The sequence below is a fragment of the Chiloscyllium plagiosum genome, chromosome 23, assembly GCF_004010195.1.
Source record: "Chiloscyllium plagiosum isolate BGI_BamShark_2017 chromosome 23, ASM401019v2, whole genome shotgun sequence".
Taxonomy (NCBI): Eukaryota; Metazoa; Chordata; class Chondrichthyes; order Orectolobiformes; family Hemiscylliidae; genus Chiloscyllium; species Chiloscyllium plagiosum.
In genome coordinates this window covers 27362371-27380971 of record NC_057732.1, presented here as the reverse complement: position 1 = coordinate 27380971, position 18601 = coordinate 27362371, and the positions used below count along the sequence as shown (strand labels likewise).

The following is an 18601-nucleotide window of genomic DNA, read 5'->3' as shown; positions in this document are numbered from 1 at the left end:
CTAGGATGGTGGATTTCAAGAGCAGGAGGCACATTTTTGAGGAGAGAGATTTAAAGACATGAGGGGCAAATCTTTTAGAGGGTGGTTCATGGATGGAATAAACTTAACGAGGAAGTGGTGGATCCGGGTACATTACAACATTTAAAAGTACATGAATAGGAAAGGTTCAAGGGGTACGGACTAGGAGCAGGCAGGTGAGACTAGTTTAGCATGGACGAATTGGACTGTTGGGTCTGGTTCGGTGCTGTACTACTCTATGACTCTACATATGTTTGTCTCTCTAATAATCAAAAATACATGCACAAATACAAACATGTCAAGAAAAATAAAACAGCAAACAGATTTCACACTGTAAAAGTTCACTTTAAAAACACTTTTGGTCAATTTGTCTTAGTACTCGAAGGAAAAAAAAGGATAAGTTTTGCAATGATTAGACAACTATCGGTCTGAAATTCGGGCACACAAAGACGAATGTCTCTGAACATGTGGACTTGTCGCTGGGGACCTTTGCAGATAGTAATTTAATGTATAGTGATAAACGTTTCAGAGGCTTCTCATGCAAAAGCAGCTGGACCATGGCTGCAGGTACTGCACTGGACCCACAACAAGGGTTTTTGATTTACCAGAATGAGGAAATCTAAAATCCAAACAATCTCCAAGTAGAACATGCTCCCTCTCAGTTGTAAAAGGTCAGGTGCTTTCCCTGAAGTGAATTCAAGCAAATGAGACCATCAATTATCACCAACTTGAACTTTAACAAAAAAAACAATCAATGCATATCCATTAAATTATATTAAATATTGAATCTTCATAATAACATGGCTGCATCTGCCTTTTTTTTTATCAGATTGATAAGCTGTACCACCACAGTTCATGACAAGACTCATACTAATCAGGCTGTGTTGAGAGCGTGGTGCTGAAAAAGCATAGCAGGTCAGGCAGCATCCGAAGAGCAGGAGAATTGACGTTTCGGGCATAAGCCCTTCATCAGGAATGAGGGGTTGGCTTAAGGAGGCTAAGGGATAAATGGGAGGGGGTGGGGCTAGGGGGAAGGTAGCTGGGAATACGATAGGTAGATGAAGGTGTGGGTGAAGGTGATAGGTAAGAGAGGAGGGTGGAGCAGATGGGTGGGAAGGAAGATGGACAGGTGGGACAGTTCAAGAGTGTGGTGCCGAGTTGGAAGGTTGGATCTGGGATAAGGTCACGGGAGGGGAAATGAGGTTACCTGAAAGGTACATGGGTTAAAAGATGGTAGCATCCGAGGAGCAGGAGAATCGACATTTTTTTGAAACATTGACTCTCCTGCTCCTCGGCTGCTGCCTGACCTGTGCTTTTCCAGCACCACACTCTTGACTGATCTTCAGCATCTGCAGTCCTCACATTCTCCTAATCAGACTGTGATCATACAAAATGTCAATGTTGTTCAAATGGTTGACCATCAATAGTATTCTTCAGGGAATACTTCAAAATACTAATAATTGACCATATAAGAGATTCTCTATTAATCCTCAGTTTTCCACCAGCCCAACATGTCCCCATCCATCCCTGCACTTATCTCCATCGTACAGAGGGTAAGCAGACATCAGTATCAACGGCTTGCCCATATATAAGTAAATAATTAAGGGTCAGTTGAGATTGCTGAGAACTCATATGAATCCAGTATTACACTGCCCATACCCTTATATGGTTGGCGTGGACAGTTGGTGGGGCATTTCTTTTATTCTTAATGGATTAAAACATCAAGAAAGAATGGGTGTACCATCACTGGAGAGATCCATATCCATCAGAGCCACCCATAATAGGTTTGCTCCTCCTGCTTTCAGACCTACTCAGAGCATGAAACCCATCCCTCTCCAAGCTCAAAGCTCCCCAAACGTTCCTCCCCCGGAAAGCCTGGACCCTCCTTCATGGACCTGCCAGGCTTGCCCATTGTAGAGCTCCAGCAGTGCTGGGAGTGCCGAAGCTGCTGGCCTATCAGACTAGGACAGCAGTATTTTCTCCCAGTGAGGAGCAGAGTCCCATTAGGAGTTTGTATAGTCCAGCTGCAGCACTTTATGGCTGTGGGGTGGGCTTCTATTCAGTCAGTTGGTGCTCTTTTGATGCAATAGTAACGTTCCAGCCTCTGGGCAGAAGGCTGAGTTCAAGGCTCATCTACCCCAGAGGAGAAAGTGAGGTCTGCAGATGCTGGAGATCAAAGTTGAAACTTTATTGCTGGAACAGCACAGCAGGTCACGCAGCATCCAGGGAACAGGAGATTCGACGTTTCGGGCACAGGCCCTTCTTCAGGAATGAGCCAATTCCTGAAGAAGGGCCTGTGCCCGAAACGTCGAATCTCCTGTTCCCTGGATGCTGCCTGACCTGCTGTGCTGTTCCAGCAATAAAGTTTCATCTACCCCAGAGGTGTGTCATAAAATTTCTTAACAGGTTGATTAAAAGAAAATCAAATGATCCATTTGGCTGGCTATAGAATTCTCTTTTAGGGAGGAGAGTCATGCTGTCTACAGTCTCTGTAATTTCATGCTCTGTGAGCTGATTGCGAGCAAGCTGATTGCGAGCAAGCTATTCATCCAAAACTCAGCAGTGAATTTTTGGCTCCATTTACAACTTAGTTACAAAGAAAGAAAATAGAGAACATTACCAGTACTGCTAAATTGTATAATATGCTAGTACATCATGTGAATCATTTATTGTCTTGTAAACTATTCTACTGTAATTCTATTCAAGATGTGCTTTGTACATCCCAGTCCAACACTGGCACCTCCACATCAAGGTCTTTGCATAGACAGCTCTTGATTTATCTAGTTCTTGTTTGGGTGTGTGACCAACAATGTTTAATCTCTCCAAGTCAATTCAGCTATTTAATTCAGTATCTGAATCTGAATCATATTTAGTTTCCACCAAAAATCATTAATTCATATAAAAGAACTGTTTCCATGAGTAACTAAAGCAACAGCAGAACCTGTACAAATTTTGCTCACTTCTGAGATGTTCCCAACTCTCAAGTTCTCCAACCTGATCCCGAAATTGGACATTATTCCCAAATTGCAGTTACTGAGTTCTAAATTTGTCAAATATTAGGAACAACTATTGCTTGTTTATTATATCATTGCACACACTTTGATGATATTTGTCAGTGCTGAGTATATTGTTAATTCTTCTTCTAAGTGCAAAAAGTTGCCATTAAATTGCACCTTTAATATATCTAAACAATGCAAAATAATTCACCAGAAGTATTATCAAACAAAATTGGACACCAATATGTCAGATCTCGGGGCATGTGAACAATAATTTCATCAATGTTTCAGTTTAAAGGGAAATTATAAAGGATGAAAGAGAGGTGGAGAGAGTTAGAGGTTTAGGGAGTTCCAGAACATCAGCTAAAGGTATGGTCACTGATGGTAAAGCAATTAAAATCGGTCAGAATTAGAAGAGTTCAGATCTCTCAGAAATAGGTCTGGGACAGGTTACAGAGATAGGAAAGGTAAAGCCATAGTTGGATTTGAAAATAAGAATAAGAACTTTAAAATTGAAACATTGTTCATTTGGGAGCCAATATAGATCAGTGAGCACTATTACATTTCAGCTGGGCTCAGATACTGAATTAAATAGCTGGATTGACTTGGAGAGATTAAACATTGTTGGTCACACACCCAAACAAGAACTAGATAAATCAAGAGCTGTCTATGCAAAGACCTTGATGTGAAGGTGCCAGTGTTGGACTGGGATGTACAAAAAGTCAAAAGTCACACGACACCAGGTTATAATCCAACAGAATTTGGACGAGTACGCCACCAGTCACAGCCTTTATCAGCAAGTGTGTGGAGGACTGCATACCGAGGAAGTCAATCTGGGTGTTCCACAACAGGAAACCCTGGATGAATCAGGACATACAGAACCTGCTAAAAACCAGGCATGAAGCCTTCAGATCAGGAGACCCACTCAAATATAAGGAATCCAAGTATGACCTTCGCAGAGACGTTAAGGCAGCAAAGGACCAATACCGATCCAAACTAGAGACCCAGACAGACACCTGGCGTCTATGGCATGGACTGAATGACATCACAGGTTCTAAAAAGAGACAGTGCAAGATAGCAGATGATGACACATTCCTCCCAGATCATCCCAACACCTTCTGTGCTCGCTTTGAGCAGACTTTCAGTGGAGAGGTAACACCTATTCTGATAATTCCCAATCAACCTATGCCAACAGTCACTGTGTCAGAGGTCAGATCAGTTTTCCTTCGTGTGAATCCAAGGAAAGTGATGGGACCAGACGGAGTACCAGGCCGTGCACTCAGAGCATGTGCAGATTTATCTGGCAGAAATCATCAACCTCTTGAACATATTCAACCTCTCCCTGCATTAGGCCACTGTCTCTGCCTGTTTCAAGAGGGCCAACATCATCCCTGTGCCTAAAAGGCTCGTGCAGCATGTCTCAATGACTACCGCCCAGTGGCCCTAACTTCGATGGTCATGAATTGTTTTGAAAGGCTGGTCATGGCATTAATCAACTCCAGCTGCCTCACTCCTCTTGACCCACTCCAATTTGCTTATCGGACCAACAGATCCACGTCAGATGTCATATCACTTGCCCTTCACTCCTCCCTAGAACATCTTGACACCAAGAACAGCTACGTAAGAATCCTACTCATTGACCACAGTTCTGCCTTCAATACTATTATTCCCTCGAGACTGATTACTAAACTTAGTGATCTCGGACTAAGCTCCACTCTCTACAACTGGATCCTCAGTTTCCTGACCCACAGGCCACAATCAGTGAAGATTGGGGACAATATTTCATCCTCACCAACACGCAACACTGGAGCCCCTCAGGGGTGCATACTCAGCCTCCGAATATACTCACTGTATGCCCATGACTGCTTTGCCAAATACCAGACTAATGCCATTTCCAAGTTCACTGACGACACCACCATAGTCGGTTGAATCTCAGATGGCAACGAAACAGACTACACACCTGGTGGAAGACCTGGAAACAACCTAGCTCTCAATGCCGGCAAAACCAAGGAACTCATTACTGACTTTCGGCGGAATGTTACTGATGTCCCCTACACATTAACAGCACAGAGGTGGAATGAGTAGAGAGTGTCAAGCTCCTGGGAGTGGTCATCCACAACAAGCTTTTTTGGACTCTTCATGTGGACCCATTGGTTACAAAGGCCCAACAATGTCTCTTCTTCCTCAGTCAGCTGAAGAAATTTGGCATGACGGCAAGTACCCTTGCCAACTTTTATAGGTGTGCCATCGAGAGCATTCTGTCTGGGTGTATCACTACCTGGTATGGAAACTGTATCATTTAAGATCAGAGACGGTTACAGAGAGTGGTGAACTCAGCCCGGACAATCACAAAGGCCAACCTCCCATCTATGGAATCCATCTACCAGGCTGGCTGTCAAGGAAAGGCCCCCAGCATTCTCAAAGATCCATCCCACCCTGGTAATGTTTTTGTACAACCTCTACCATCGGGGAGAAGGTACACAAGCCTGAATCCACGTACCAGTCAGTTTAGAAACAGTTTCTACCCTACTGTTGTTAGAATACTGAATGGATTCACAAACTCTTAACATTCACCTGTATCTGTGTTTTTTTGTTTTTGCCGCTGTTTATCTATTATTTACGTATCTATGCTATTTAAGACCATAAGACCATAAGACATAGGAGTGGAAGTAAGGCCATTCGGCCCATCGAGTCCACTCCGCCATTCAATCATGGCTGATAGGCATTTCAACTCCACTTACCCGCATTCTCCCCGTAGCCCTTAATTCCTTGTGACATCAAGAATTTATCAATCTCTGCCTTGAAGACATTTAGCGTCCCGGCCTCCACTGCACTCTGCGGCAATGAATTCCACGGGTCCTAGTCTCCTTGCCTAACGGAAATAATTTCCTAGCATCCACCCTTTCCAAGCCATGTGTTATCTTGTAAGTTTCTAATAGATCTCCCCTTAATCTTCTAAACTCCAATGAATTTAGCTCTGTGATCTGCCTGTATTGCTCACAAGACAAAGCTTTTCACTGTGGCTCGGTACACGTGACAATAAATTCAATTCAATTCATTTGAAATCTCAATCTTTTGGAGCGCTTCCTCTTTGTCACGTGAAATGACTTCACCTGATGAATGGGCAGCAGTCTGAAAGCATGTGATTTCAAATAAACCTGTTGAACTATAACCTGGTAGTATGTAACCTTTGACCTTGTGCAAAGAATGACACTAGAAGAACAGAAGTTATTATCGATACAGCTTACTTTGTGGAGTTGCAATTTGTGAATAATTATGTTTATTGTGATGGTGAAGGTATTCCTCATAACTATCTGCTGACTATTTATTTTGAGATTTGATGTATTTCTCTACTTGCAATAGTAGTTTTACAGTCCTAAACACTGCAGCTCTTTGTGCACCTCAAGACCTTTGAGAGACCATTGGTGACGAAATCATTCTGGAAGATTGTATTATTAACACAGGGAAATCTAAGTTGGGTTCAATTTCTGAATCAAATAACTCAATGTATTTAGAAAAAAATGTTTAGCATTCAATATTTACAGTACTCAGCAAAATCTTACTAAATTAATTACATCAAAACTGTATTGAAGTTGATGAGAGAAAAAAAGAAAATCAGACATGTTTAGCCATTGTTAGCCATTTGCCCAACCATGACAATTGTTAGGAAGAATAATGAAGTCTATAGCTAGTAATCAGAGTTTAGGGCAGAGGCTAAACACAATTGGCGTATAATGATGTACCAATGATGGTATTGTATCTGATGGTGTCATTGTGAGATCAGCAGATCAGAGCAGAACAGTCCAGAGAGAACTGTCATGTAAGAGCATCAAGACACTTATCCAGAGAACTGTATTCAGTAACACATATGTGTGTAAATCGAGTGTTATAGCATTGCAGAGTGAGTGTTATTCTTGGAGGAGGATGAATAAGGGATGCTAAGAGTGGTAACATCTTACCAAAAAGGAAGCAGTATCCAAGAATGCAGTTGTACACACCCAACACTCAGAGAAACAATAAAAGGTACAAGTATGGCCATAAAGCATACTGAAAATAACGATCATCTTGAAGATTTTGGTCTTCCCAATATTGAGTTCGAAGAAATTTCTGATCATCTAGAATTTGATATTAGACAAGCAGTCTAACAATTCAGAGACAACGGAGATACCAAAATGGATGATAGTGAGATTGAGGACGACATCAGCAGTAGCTATGACGTTATACACCAAAAACACTGCACTTATAATTCATCAGCAAGCATAACATCTTCAGCGTTTGTCCCGACAGTGAGGAAACAGTGCAAAGGTGGAAGTTCTCATCAGTTCAGTGATTGCCATCTGCCGGGTCTTGTGACAGAGCACCCTGCTCAAGTGCAGACAGTTACTGGAGGGGTTTCTGAATTGGCAACTTCCACCTCGCACGAGCTGCCGTCAGTTTTGGAGGGTCAGTGGCAAACTGTCATCACAAGCGCCAATTTTAGATTAGTATGAAAGAGAACAAAACATTAACACATGCTCATTTTTTAAAGAAAACTGTGAAGTTCATTCGCATTGTGAGACAAAAAAAAATTACAATCGACAGTCTGCACAGTGAACAGTGAACATTGCGCAGACGAAAGCTGACTGAAGCACAGACCAAATACAATACTTGCCAAGACAAGAATTGGATGACAATCACTGCAGTTGACTCAGTTGCCTGGAAGTTTCCACTTAATGTGACGTTTTTCGACGTAATGCAATTATGATGATTATTTTCGTCTCAAGCCATCAGTCTCTGACTGAATGCACTTTGAAATTTGTTTGATTAATCCCACGGTAATATTGTTCATAGTCTCCTGCCAATTTCAATGTGTGCAGAGATCTTCTCAATTAACCCGAAGAACCTTCACCATTCGTCCCTTGATGTTAGAGGGGCTCTGTAAGTATCGTCACCTGAGAACTCAGCTTTATCCATTCGGATTCATTCAGGGTTCATTCGCCTATCAGCCCTGGGGTTGCTGAAAGTTTTGCCAGACTTGCAATTCAGAATTGAGTGAGAGGTAAACTTGCCTCCCCACTCCCCAATGATGCGAGTTTAGGAATAGTATTCACCCTGAGCCTGTAGCTGTGGTCGTAAAAAAATAGTTGGCAAAAATGTGAACCTGGTGTCAGAAGGTATTCAGAGGTGTTTACATATGAATTCAATATCAACATACTTGATTGTTAATTTTTTAAAAATCATACTGTATTTGAATGACTTTATGTCAAAACTTACCTGTGAAAGTATTTCCTACTCTAGCTGCCTAATAAATAAATACCCTAATATTATTAAATTATTTTTGTTAATCAATTCTTCCTTTCCTAACAGTATTTTTAATGTGACTGTTTACAAATGTGACAGTCAAATTTGCATGTTATTGTATAAATCAAAATAATTCTCTTTATACCTCCTGGTTGTAATTTGAATCATTCAAACATTTGTTTAATGTTGGGATTTGGTTACAAATGGCATTAGCATCAATCAGTCCTGCAATTGCAGTTGTCATGATGAACGTAGAACATAGAATATTACAGCATAGTACAAGCCCTTTGGCGCTTAATGTTGTGCAGACAAATGAAGTCAGAAGTGTCCTTAGAATCTGTCATCAGAATGGAGAAAACATCTAATCATGACATGATTTACACTGAAAAATAAATGATTATGACTATAAATGAGGAACATTTTGGATACAGCATTACTGCAGTCAATTGAGAGTATTTGAGAGAGTAAATAGCTGGGTTCCAATGAACATGAGAGTTATCTGACATTGAGTAATTGAATTGAAGATTGACTAACTGGAAAATATTGCAATTCAAAGGAGTACGACAACTGTCAAATACTGTTCTATCAAAAAATGCAATTTATAGTTTTGGGCAGCACACTTGGAATTCTGCTCAACTTTTCCAGTCTCACCTTAAACATAGGCCCCCTTGCATTTAACATTTCAACCCTGGGAAATAGACTCTGACCATCCACTCTGTCCATGCCTCTTAAATTTGTTTATCATTCTATCAGGTTTCTACACAGCCTCTGATGCTTTAACGAAAATAATCCAAGTTTGTCCATCCTCTCCATATAGCTAATGCACTCCACATCCTGCCTATAGTGTGCTGACCAGAACTTTACACAGTACTCCAAATGTGGCTTAACCAAAGTTCTATACAGCTGCAACATGACTTGCCAACTTTTATACTTAATTCCCCAATTGGTGAAGGCAAACATGCTATATGACTTCTTTACCATTTTTGTTGCCACTTTCAGGGATATGCAGATTTGGACCCTAAGATCCCTCTGTATGTCAATACTCTTAAGGGTCTTGCCATTTACTGATACTTTCTTCTTGCATTTGACCAACCAAAATGCATCACCTCACACTTGTTCAGATTCAACTCCATCTGCTACTTCTCTGCCTAACTTTCCAACTGATTTATATCCTGCTGTGTCTATTGATAACCTTCCTGTTTACCCACAGCTCCATGTCCTTTTTTTTGTCTGCAACTTACTAATCTTCCTATGTTGCCATCCAAATCATTCAAATGTGTTACAAACACAGAGGTCCCGGCATTGCGGAACTCCACTGGCTACAGAACTCCAGTCAGAAAAATCCCACTTTCCAAATACACTATGTCTTCAATCACTGAGCCAATTTTGTACCCAACTCACCATGGATTCCATGCAACTTATAAGGGACTTTGGCATATTATATAGTAAAGTCCATACTGACAACATCCACTTCCCTACCCTCTTCAATCGTCTTCATCAGTTCCTCAAAAAATAGAATCAAGCTTGTGATAAAGCCTTCCTGACTATTCCTAATAGCTCGATTCTTCTCCAAATACAAATAAATCTTGTTCCTAAGAACCATCTCCAATAATTTCCTAATATTAATGTAAAGGTCACTGCTTTATACTTTCCTGGATTATCCCTGTTGATTATCATAACATTGGCTATTCTTCTGGGAGCTCACGCGTGGCTAAAGAGGATACAAGGATGTCTGTCAGGACTTCAGTCATCCTGTAGATCATACATACTGTTGCCGCAGCTGGAGAGACTAAACAATTAAAGGTAGCGAATGGGGTGGCAATCAACACCTGGATGGTGTTAAGTTTCTTAACTATTGTTCTTGTAACTCTCATACAAGCAAGTGGAGATTATTCCATCACTCTCCTGACTTGTACCTTATAGTTGATGGAAAGGCTTTGGGTAGTCAGGAGGTAAGTTACTTGCTTTAGAAGTTCCAGCCTCTGAACTGTCCTTGTAGCCTTGTATGGCTGCCATTAAGTCCATGTTCCACTATAAAGTGCACTATAAAAATTCCCAAAGTGTGCAATCCCCATTGCAGGCATGATTTGTGAAAATTTCCATCCATGTCATTAGTCTCAAAGTGAGGGCCATTGAAGAATTATGTTTTCTCCCCAAGGTGTAACTGAATTTTGGTAGCATTTTGACTTTGTTACTACTGGTAAGCATGTTTATTGGCCCAACTAAAGCTAATATTTAAAATGTCAAACTTCTCCATAATGATTTCTCCCCAGTTCAAAAATAAATACATTTGATTAGCTTCTGTTTTAATCCAATGATACTCATTTATTTTGTTATCTGAAATTTTAAAGTTAAAATGAAGAACAATATGACTTTTGACTTTTGACTTCTTGGTTAGCTGTGTGTGAAAACTTCGATGTAATGTGTTGCTTGCCTCCTTGCTGACTTCACTGCTGTGCAAGGTATCCTTAGACTTGGCACCAGATGTAAACTGCTGTCAAGAAAGGGGAAGCCTGTGCTAAAAATAGTGCTAGGTCTTTATTGATACCTTTCTTTGAGATCAGCAGTGAGTGTTATTGACAGGACCCTGATTGTTACTTAGAAGGATAGAAGTGTGTTAATAACAATTATTTGGATCTCTGAAGTTTTCTCTTGTACTGAACCTTGAAATATTAATTTCAACATGAAAGCAAGAACAAAGATTGTAGTGGTCGTAGACCAGACTGCCAAAGTGACATTGCAATCTGGCTAGAGACCAGTAATTTTATTTTTAAGGATGACACACTATGAGATTCAAGATACTTTCTAAAATAGCACAAGGTTCCAAGATTTTGATAAATATACAACAGACTTTGCAATGCAAAGTTAGAAAAGTAATAAAATGTACAATATGTATACAACTTAAGTCCAAAGTCCAGAATTAACCAGAGGTAAATATGAATAAACTGTATTTGGGCTCTCCACAGAGCACATCAAACAGTAAAAATAGACGAGATCAATTTTAAAATGTCAAGAAATAAATAACTCACTTTAAAATGTAATAAAGCTGGCAGGGCAGTTGATGTGTTGCGGTTGCATTATGTGGGAATCCTTGGCACCAGTATAATTCAAGGCAAACACGTCTGCAATTCAAGAAACTTTGGCTCAGAGTCATTAAGTTGGAGACTGAGTGCAGATACTGCAATGCATCAACAAGGGAAAATGTTACCTGGACACTTTGTTCCAAAGGTTGGCTATGATCTCCTGATTCAGTCCATGGTAAAGAACTAGAGGATGTAACCGTGAGTGAGACACTTCTTGTTATACAGAAAATAGAAGTGGACAAAATTCAGCCCTTGCTGAATTTCACACCTCTGGAAGTCTTCTGACCCTGAGGTTGGGATACTAACACTGAGCCACAAGTCTTGTTTATGCGTACAAATATCAGCGACTACTTGTCATTAATTTAGTACTAATTACCTGCAGAGATAGGGTGATATTGGTTAGGTGGATTTATAATACCTGAATCCAATGATTTTGGATCAAACAATATGTTTCACTTAATTAATTTGTATTCACATTTTCTCAAAAAATCTGGAATCATGTGATCTTTGTGCTACATTTGAATTCATAATGTATTGACTATCATTTTAATAGACTTTCATTGTAGTTTTTCATGTTCTTGAAAGTTAGGTACGCTGGTTCATGATATGGTAGAGATAGTCGTCCTCAAGATAACAAGACAAACATATGGATGGCTCATATTTTTGGCTTCCAGTCATTCGAATTTTAACCAAATATTTAAGATTTTGAATGGTACAATGTGATAAATATTTTACAGTAATGACAGGAATGTTTTGTACAGAAAAAAGAAAAATCCCCCAAAAGACAGAGAGGCATTCTCCAAGAAGGTCCCAATATTTCCTGAATGCCTGAAAAGAGATAGACAAATTGATGAAGATTCTGAGGTACGTAGGACAATCTCACCTTGGAAAACTTTCCAATTGTCTGGAGACTATGCTTTTCTGTTGCTACCTCTGCTGTAATAGTTGCCTGGGGGAAGAAAAACATACTTCTTGAACATTTCATGTATATTACACTGTGGCCCAGAAGGGAAGGGGGCAGAATAGAAAAGCGCTAGTGGTAGGAGACTCCATTGTTAGGAAAATTGACAGGAGATTTTGTGGTCGGGATCAGGATTCCCGGAAGGTATGTTGCCTCCCTGGTGCCAGGGTCTGGGATGTCTCCGATCGGGTGTATAAGATTCTGAAAGGGCAGGGCGAACAGCCAGAAATCGTGTCACCAATGATATAGCCAGGAGAAGGATCGAGGATATAAAAAGTGACTTCAGGGAGTTAGGATGGAAGCTTCAGAGCAGGACGAACAGAGTAGTGTTCTCGGGTTTACTACCGGTGCCACGAGATAGCGAGGCGAGGAACAGGAAGTGGGTGCAGCTTAACACGTGACTGCGCAGCTGGTGTAGAAGGGAGGACTTCAGATATGTAGATAATTGGGATGCCTTCTGGGGAAGGTGGGACCTGTACATGAAGGACGGGTTGCACCTGAACTGGAAGGGGACCAATATCCTGGGTGGAAGGTTTGCTCGAGTTGTTCAGGAGGGTTTAAACTAGTATGGCAGGGGTGTGGGAACCTGAGCTATATACCAGTGGGAGAGTTGATGAAGATGAGGCAATAGCAAGAGGTAGCGCAGCCAGTGGGAAGGAATGTCCTGGGAAAGAACCAAGGATCGGTTAAAGTGTATTTGCTTTAATGCAAGGAGTATCAGGAATAAAAGTGATGAGCTAAGAGCATGGATCAGTACCTGGTGCTATGATGTTGTGGCCATAACAGAGATGTGGGTTTCTCAGGGACAGGGATGGTTGCTGGATGTTCCAGGGTTTAGAACATTTAAAAAGAATAGGGAGGGGGGAAAAAGAGGAGGGGGTGTAGCACTGCTAATCAGAGAGGGTATCACAGCTGCAGAAGTTACCGTTGTCGAGGAGGGTCTGCCTACTGAGTCAGTATGGGTGGAAATTAGGAACAGTAAGGGAGCAGTCACCTCATTAGGGGTTTACTACAGGCCCCCTAATTTCAGCAGGGAAATTGAAGAAAGCATAAGTTGACAGATTTTGGAAAAGTGTGAATGTAGTAGGGTTGTTGTAATGGGTGACTTTAACTTTCCCCATATTGGTTGAAACCTCCTTTGAACAGATGTTTTGGAAGAAGCTGTTTTTGTAAGGTGTGTTCAGGAGGGTTTCCTAACTCAGTACGTTGACAGGCCGATGAGGGGAAAGGCCATTTTGGATTTGGTGCTTGGCAATGAGCCGGGGCAGGTGTCAGATCTTGCGGTGGGAGAGCATTTTAGTGATAGTAACCACAACTGCCTCACATTCTACATAGCTATGGAGAAGGAGAGAAGCAGGCACAATGGGAGGATATTTAATTGGAGAAAAGGAAACAATGATACTATTAGATGTGAGTTGGGAAGCATGGACTTGGAGCAATTGTTCCATGGAAAGGGCACTATAGACATGTGGAGACTGTTTAAGGAACAGTTGTTGCGAGTAATGCACAAATGTGTTCCTCTGAGACAGGCAAGAAGGGGTAAGATAAAGGAACCTTGGATGACGAGAGCGGAGGAGCTTCTCGTCAAAAGAAAGAAGGCAGCTTACGTAAGGTGGAGGAAGCAAGGGTCTTGCTCAGCTCTAGAGGATTACAGGCAGGCGAGGAAGGAGCTCAAAGATGGTCTGAGGAGAGCCAGGAGGGGGCACGAAAAAGGCTTAGGGAGAATCCAAAGGTATTTTACACATATGTGAGGAATAAGAGAATGATCAAAGAAAGAGTTGGGCCGATCAGGGATAGCATAGGGAACTTGTGTATAGAGTCTGAGGAGGTAGGGGAAGCTCTAAATGAGTTTTTTGCTTCTGTCTTTACTAAAGAAAAGGACCTTGTAGTGAATGAAACCATTGAGGAGCAGGTAAGCATGCTGGAACGGATAGAGATTGAGGAAGCTGATGTGTTGAAAATTTTGACAAACATTAAGATTGACAAGTTGCCAGGGCCAGATCAGATTTGTCCTCGGCTGCTTTGGGAAGCGAGAAACGTGATTGCTTTGCTTCTTGCGAAGATCTTTGCATCCTCACACTCCACCCGAGTCGTACCTGAGGATTGGAGGGAGGCAAATGTAATTCCTCTCTTGAAGAAAGGAAATAGGTGAATCCCTGGCAATTACAGACCAGTCTGTCTCACGTCTGTCATCTGCAAGGTGTTAGAAAGGATTCTGAGGGATAGAATTTATGACCATCTGGAAGAGCATGGCTTGATTAAAGACAGTCAGCACAGCTTTGTGAGGGGCAGGTCATGCCTCACAAATCTTATTGACTTCTTTGAGGATGTTACTAGATAAGTTGATGAGGGTCGAGCAGTGGATGTGGTGTATATGGACTTCAGCAAGGAATTTGATAAGGTTCCCTGTGGTAGGCTCGTTCAGAAGGTCAGGAGGAATGGGATACAGGGAAATTTAGCTGTCTGTATATAGAATTGGCTGGTCGACAGAAGACAGCGAGTGGTAGTAGAAGGAAAATATTCTGCCTGGAAGTCAGTGGTGAGTGGTGTTCCACAGGGCTCTGTTCTTGGGCCTCTACTCTTTGTAATCTTTATTAATGACTTGGATGAGGAGATTGAAGGATGGGTTAGCAAGTTTGCAGACGACACAAAGGTTGGAGGTGTCGTTGGCTGTTGTAGGCTGTAGTGTGACATTGACAGGATGCAGAGATGGGCTGAGAGGTGGCAGATGGAGTTCAACCTGGATAAATGCGAAGTGATGCATTTTGGAAGGTCGAACTTGAAAGTTGAGTACAGGATTAAAGACAGGATTCTTGGCAGTGTGGAGGAACAGAGGGATCTTGGTGTGCAGGTACATAGATCCCTTAAACATGCCACCCAGGTCGACAGGGTTGTTAAGAAAGCATATGGAGTTTTGGCTTTCATTAACAGGGGGATTGAGTTTAAGAGCCGTGAGATCTTGTTGCGGCTCTATAAAACTTTGGTTAGACTGCATTTGGAATACTGTGTCCAGTTCTGGTCGCCCTATTATAGGAAAGATGTGGATGCTTTGGAGAGGGTTCAGAGGAGGTTTACCAGGATGCTGCCTGGAATGGAGGACTTATCTTAAGAAGAGAGGTTGACTGAGCTCGACATTTTTCATTGGAAAAAAGAAGAAAGAGAGGGGACCTAATTGAGGTGTACAAGATAATGAGAGGCTTGGATAGAGTTGAGAGCCAGAGACTTTTTCCCAGGGCAGAAATTGTTAACACGAGGGGTCATAGTTTTAAGCTGTTTGGCAGAAAGTATAGAGGGGATGTCAGAGGTGGGTTCTTTACGCAGAGAGTTGTGAGAGCATGGAATGCGTTGCCAGCAGCAGTTGTGGAAGCGAGGTCATTGGGGACATTTAAGAGACTGCTGGGCATGCATATGGTCACAGAAATTTGAGGGTTCGTACATTAGGTTTATCTTACATGAGGATCAATGGTTGGCACAACATCGTGGGCTGAAGGGCCTATTCTGTGCTGTACTGTTCTATGTTCTACTACTAATATGATTGGATTATCAAAATATTCTTGTTTCCAAATTTCAAGATACAGCATAAAGGTATATTTATGCCTTATGTCATTTAATTTCTTAAGTGGGAAAGCGTTCTGATGAATTATTGTAGACTCCTTAGCGTTACATACAACCGCCTTTGTCAATGCAATAACCTGGTATTCTGTGAATTCTGACCTTGTCCACTCTAGTCCAATATGGGCATCTCCATGTCAGTGCTCGCTACAGTATTTTAAACTTTAAAACTGAAGATTTGAATAGAACAGTCACTGAAAAACATTTGCCAAAATTGGCACCAGGGCTTGAACACACGCACAGAGGGTGATCAAGACTATAAATTGATCCACCCCACTGTTGCTTTTTGCTTAGAAATCTGGTGGGAATGGAGCCCTGATCTCGCCCATGTTAACGATGTCAAGACTTTGAAGAACAATGCAACTACTGGCTTTTACAAAAATCATTTTAATTGTGGAAACAGGCCCTTTGGCCCAACAAGTCAAAGAGCAATCCACCCAGACCCATTCTCCTACATTCACCCCTGACTAATGCACTTAACACTACAGGCAATTTTGCATGGCTAATTCACCTAACCTACATATCTTTGGACTGTGGGAGGAAACCCAAGCACCTGGAGGAAACCCACACAGACACAGGGAGAATGTGCAAACTCCACACAGACAGTTGCCTGAGGTGGGAATTGAACCCAGGTCTCTGGTGCTGTGAGGCAGCAGTGCTAACCACTAAGCCACCATAATCTGTCACATTTTTTAACAAATGCTTCAAGGAGGACTTCAATGACAGATTCAACATCTAATTGGAGTTTGATAACTTTTGAGTACAAAGGAAGCAGGAATACCTCGCTGATTCTGCTCTGGTGTAATAAAAAAAAGTGAACAATTAAATTTAGTTCTTAAGGTTTAGTGTTTAATGACTCAAAGTGGAAAGATGCTTCAATTATTTTTTAGGTAGTAATATCATATTTGTTTCAATTGCAGATCTTAATCATTCCTAGTGTTTGGGTATAGCTAGCAAGACTGACCTTTGGAGCACTCCTAATTGCTCTGAAAATTTAGTGACTCTTCTTGGTGAAGAATCAACAAAGTGGCTCGCTGGGCCATTTTAGAGAATAATTAAGAGTCAACTATGTTGGTGAGGACTGGAGGGACAAGTAGAACAGGTTCAGTAAGGATAGCAGTTTTCCTTCTCTTTAAGATATTGGTGAAGTAGTTAGCAATATATAATAATTCTGGTGATCCTGACTTTCTAAACAGAATTCTCAAGCTGTAACATAGAACCATAGAATGCCTACAGTGTGTAAGCAGACCATTCGGCCCATTGAGTCCACAGTGACCTCCAAAAAGTATCCCACCCAGACCCATCCCCCTACCCTGTTCCTGTAACCATGCATTCACCATGGCTAATCCACCTACCCTGCACATCTTTCAATTGTGGGAGGAAACCGGAGGAAACCCATGGGGATAATGTGCAAATTCCATATAGACAGTTGCCCGATTAGTCAGGTTGGAATCCCTGGTGCTTTGAGGCAGCAGACCTAACCACTGAGCCACTGTGCCACTGAACAATTAGATCTGAATTCCCATTCCTTAGGCTATTAACCTAGGCCAGAGGATTACTAGTTCATTCAGATGAGGATTGCACTATCGTTTTCATGATAGCATACATCAAAATTACTTGTTCTTTCTACTGTGAAATCTCTTTCCATTTTAACTATTGTACACATTTCTCTATGATAGGTAATTAATTCCATGAAATGTAACAGCATCAAGAAGTATCAGGTATCAATGCAAAAAGGTACAGAGCTTAAATTTATACTGCTTTGGACAAAGACTGATAAAGAATAAGGTTATTTTCCCAATGGAGTTTCAAAAACAATGTTAATAACCCCCACCATATCTCAGTTTATCAGGCTGAAGACAGTTTCACTCTCGATCTTGAAGTGTCTTCTTCACACAACCCAGCATCATGGCCTTAAGTTGCAGTGCAGCTTCAGAGCTGTATCATCAATAAACTGACATGATTTTCTCACTTTGGTAGTTCTGGGAGAAGTGTAATGGACAGCACAACCACTTGACTCTGCCTTCGCATAACCCCAACAAGGGCTTTTCTCACTCTTCAAATAAGTTCCTAATGCTGGGACTCCTGGTCATCATTTCATCTTTCTGCAAGAACATTTACACAGTTCTTTCAGTTACAATGGAGCATCAAAGCAGGCTTTCAAGATTAGCACAGGGATAAATCAGAGCTGTGTCCTGGCATCAATTTATATTTTTTCTTATGCTCCTATTGTATGCTTTTGGTGACTCAAATTATTTGCATGCCAGAGTTAATGCTAAACCATTCAACTTTGTAAGACTGCATGTCAGGGCCAAAGCGTGTAATGTCCTACTCCATGAGCTGCTGTTTGCTGATGATTCAAGTCGAGCACCCCACACTGACATTCACTCACCAACTTGTAGATAGAGTGGTGCTGGAAAAGCACAGCAGGTCAGGCAGCATCTGAGGATCAGGAAAATCGACATTTCGGGCAAAAGCCCTTCATCAGGAATAGAGGCAGGGAGCCTGCAGGGTGGAGAGATAAATGAGAGAGGGGTGGAGGTGGGAAGAAAGTAGCATAGAGTACAATAGGAAAATGGGGGTGGGGATAGGGGTGATAGGTCAGAGAGGAGGGGGGGAAGGTAACAAAGCGAACAATGGGTGAATGGGGA

General features: G+C 41.6%; 1 protein-coding gene across 3 annotated transcripts in view; it reads left to right on the top strand.

Moving 5' to 3' along the window:
• Positions 1–12173: 12173 nt before the first annotated feature.
• Positions 12174–18601, top strand: part of LOC122561499 (protein monoglycylase TTLL8-like) — an 82949-nt gene continuing 76521 nt past the window's right edge. The window contains exon 1 of one of the 3 annotated variants that reach the window (XM_043713243.1): positions 12174–12241. The gene's annotated coding sequence lies outside the window, so the exon portion shown is untranslated. The remainder of the gene's footprint in view (positions 12242–18601) is intronic. The other 2 variants (XM_043713248.1, XM_043713244.1) reach the window with 2 other exon arrangements.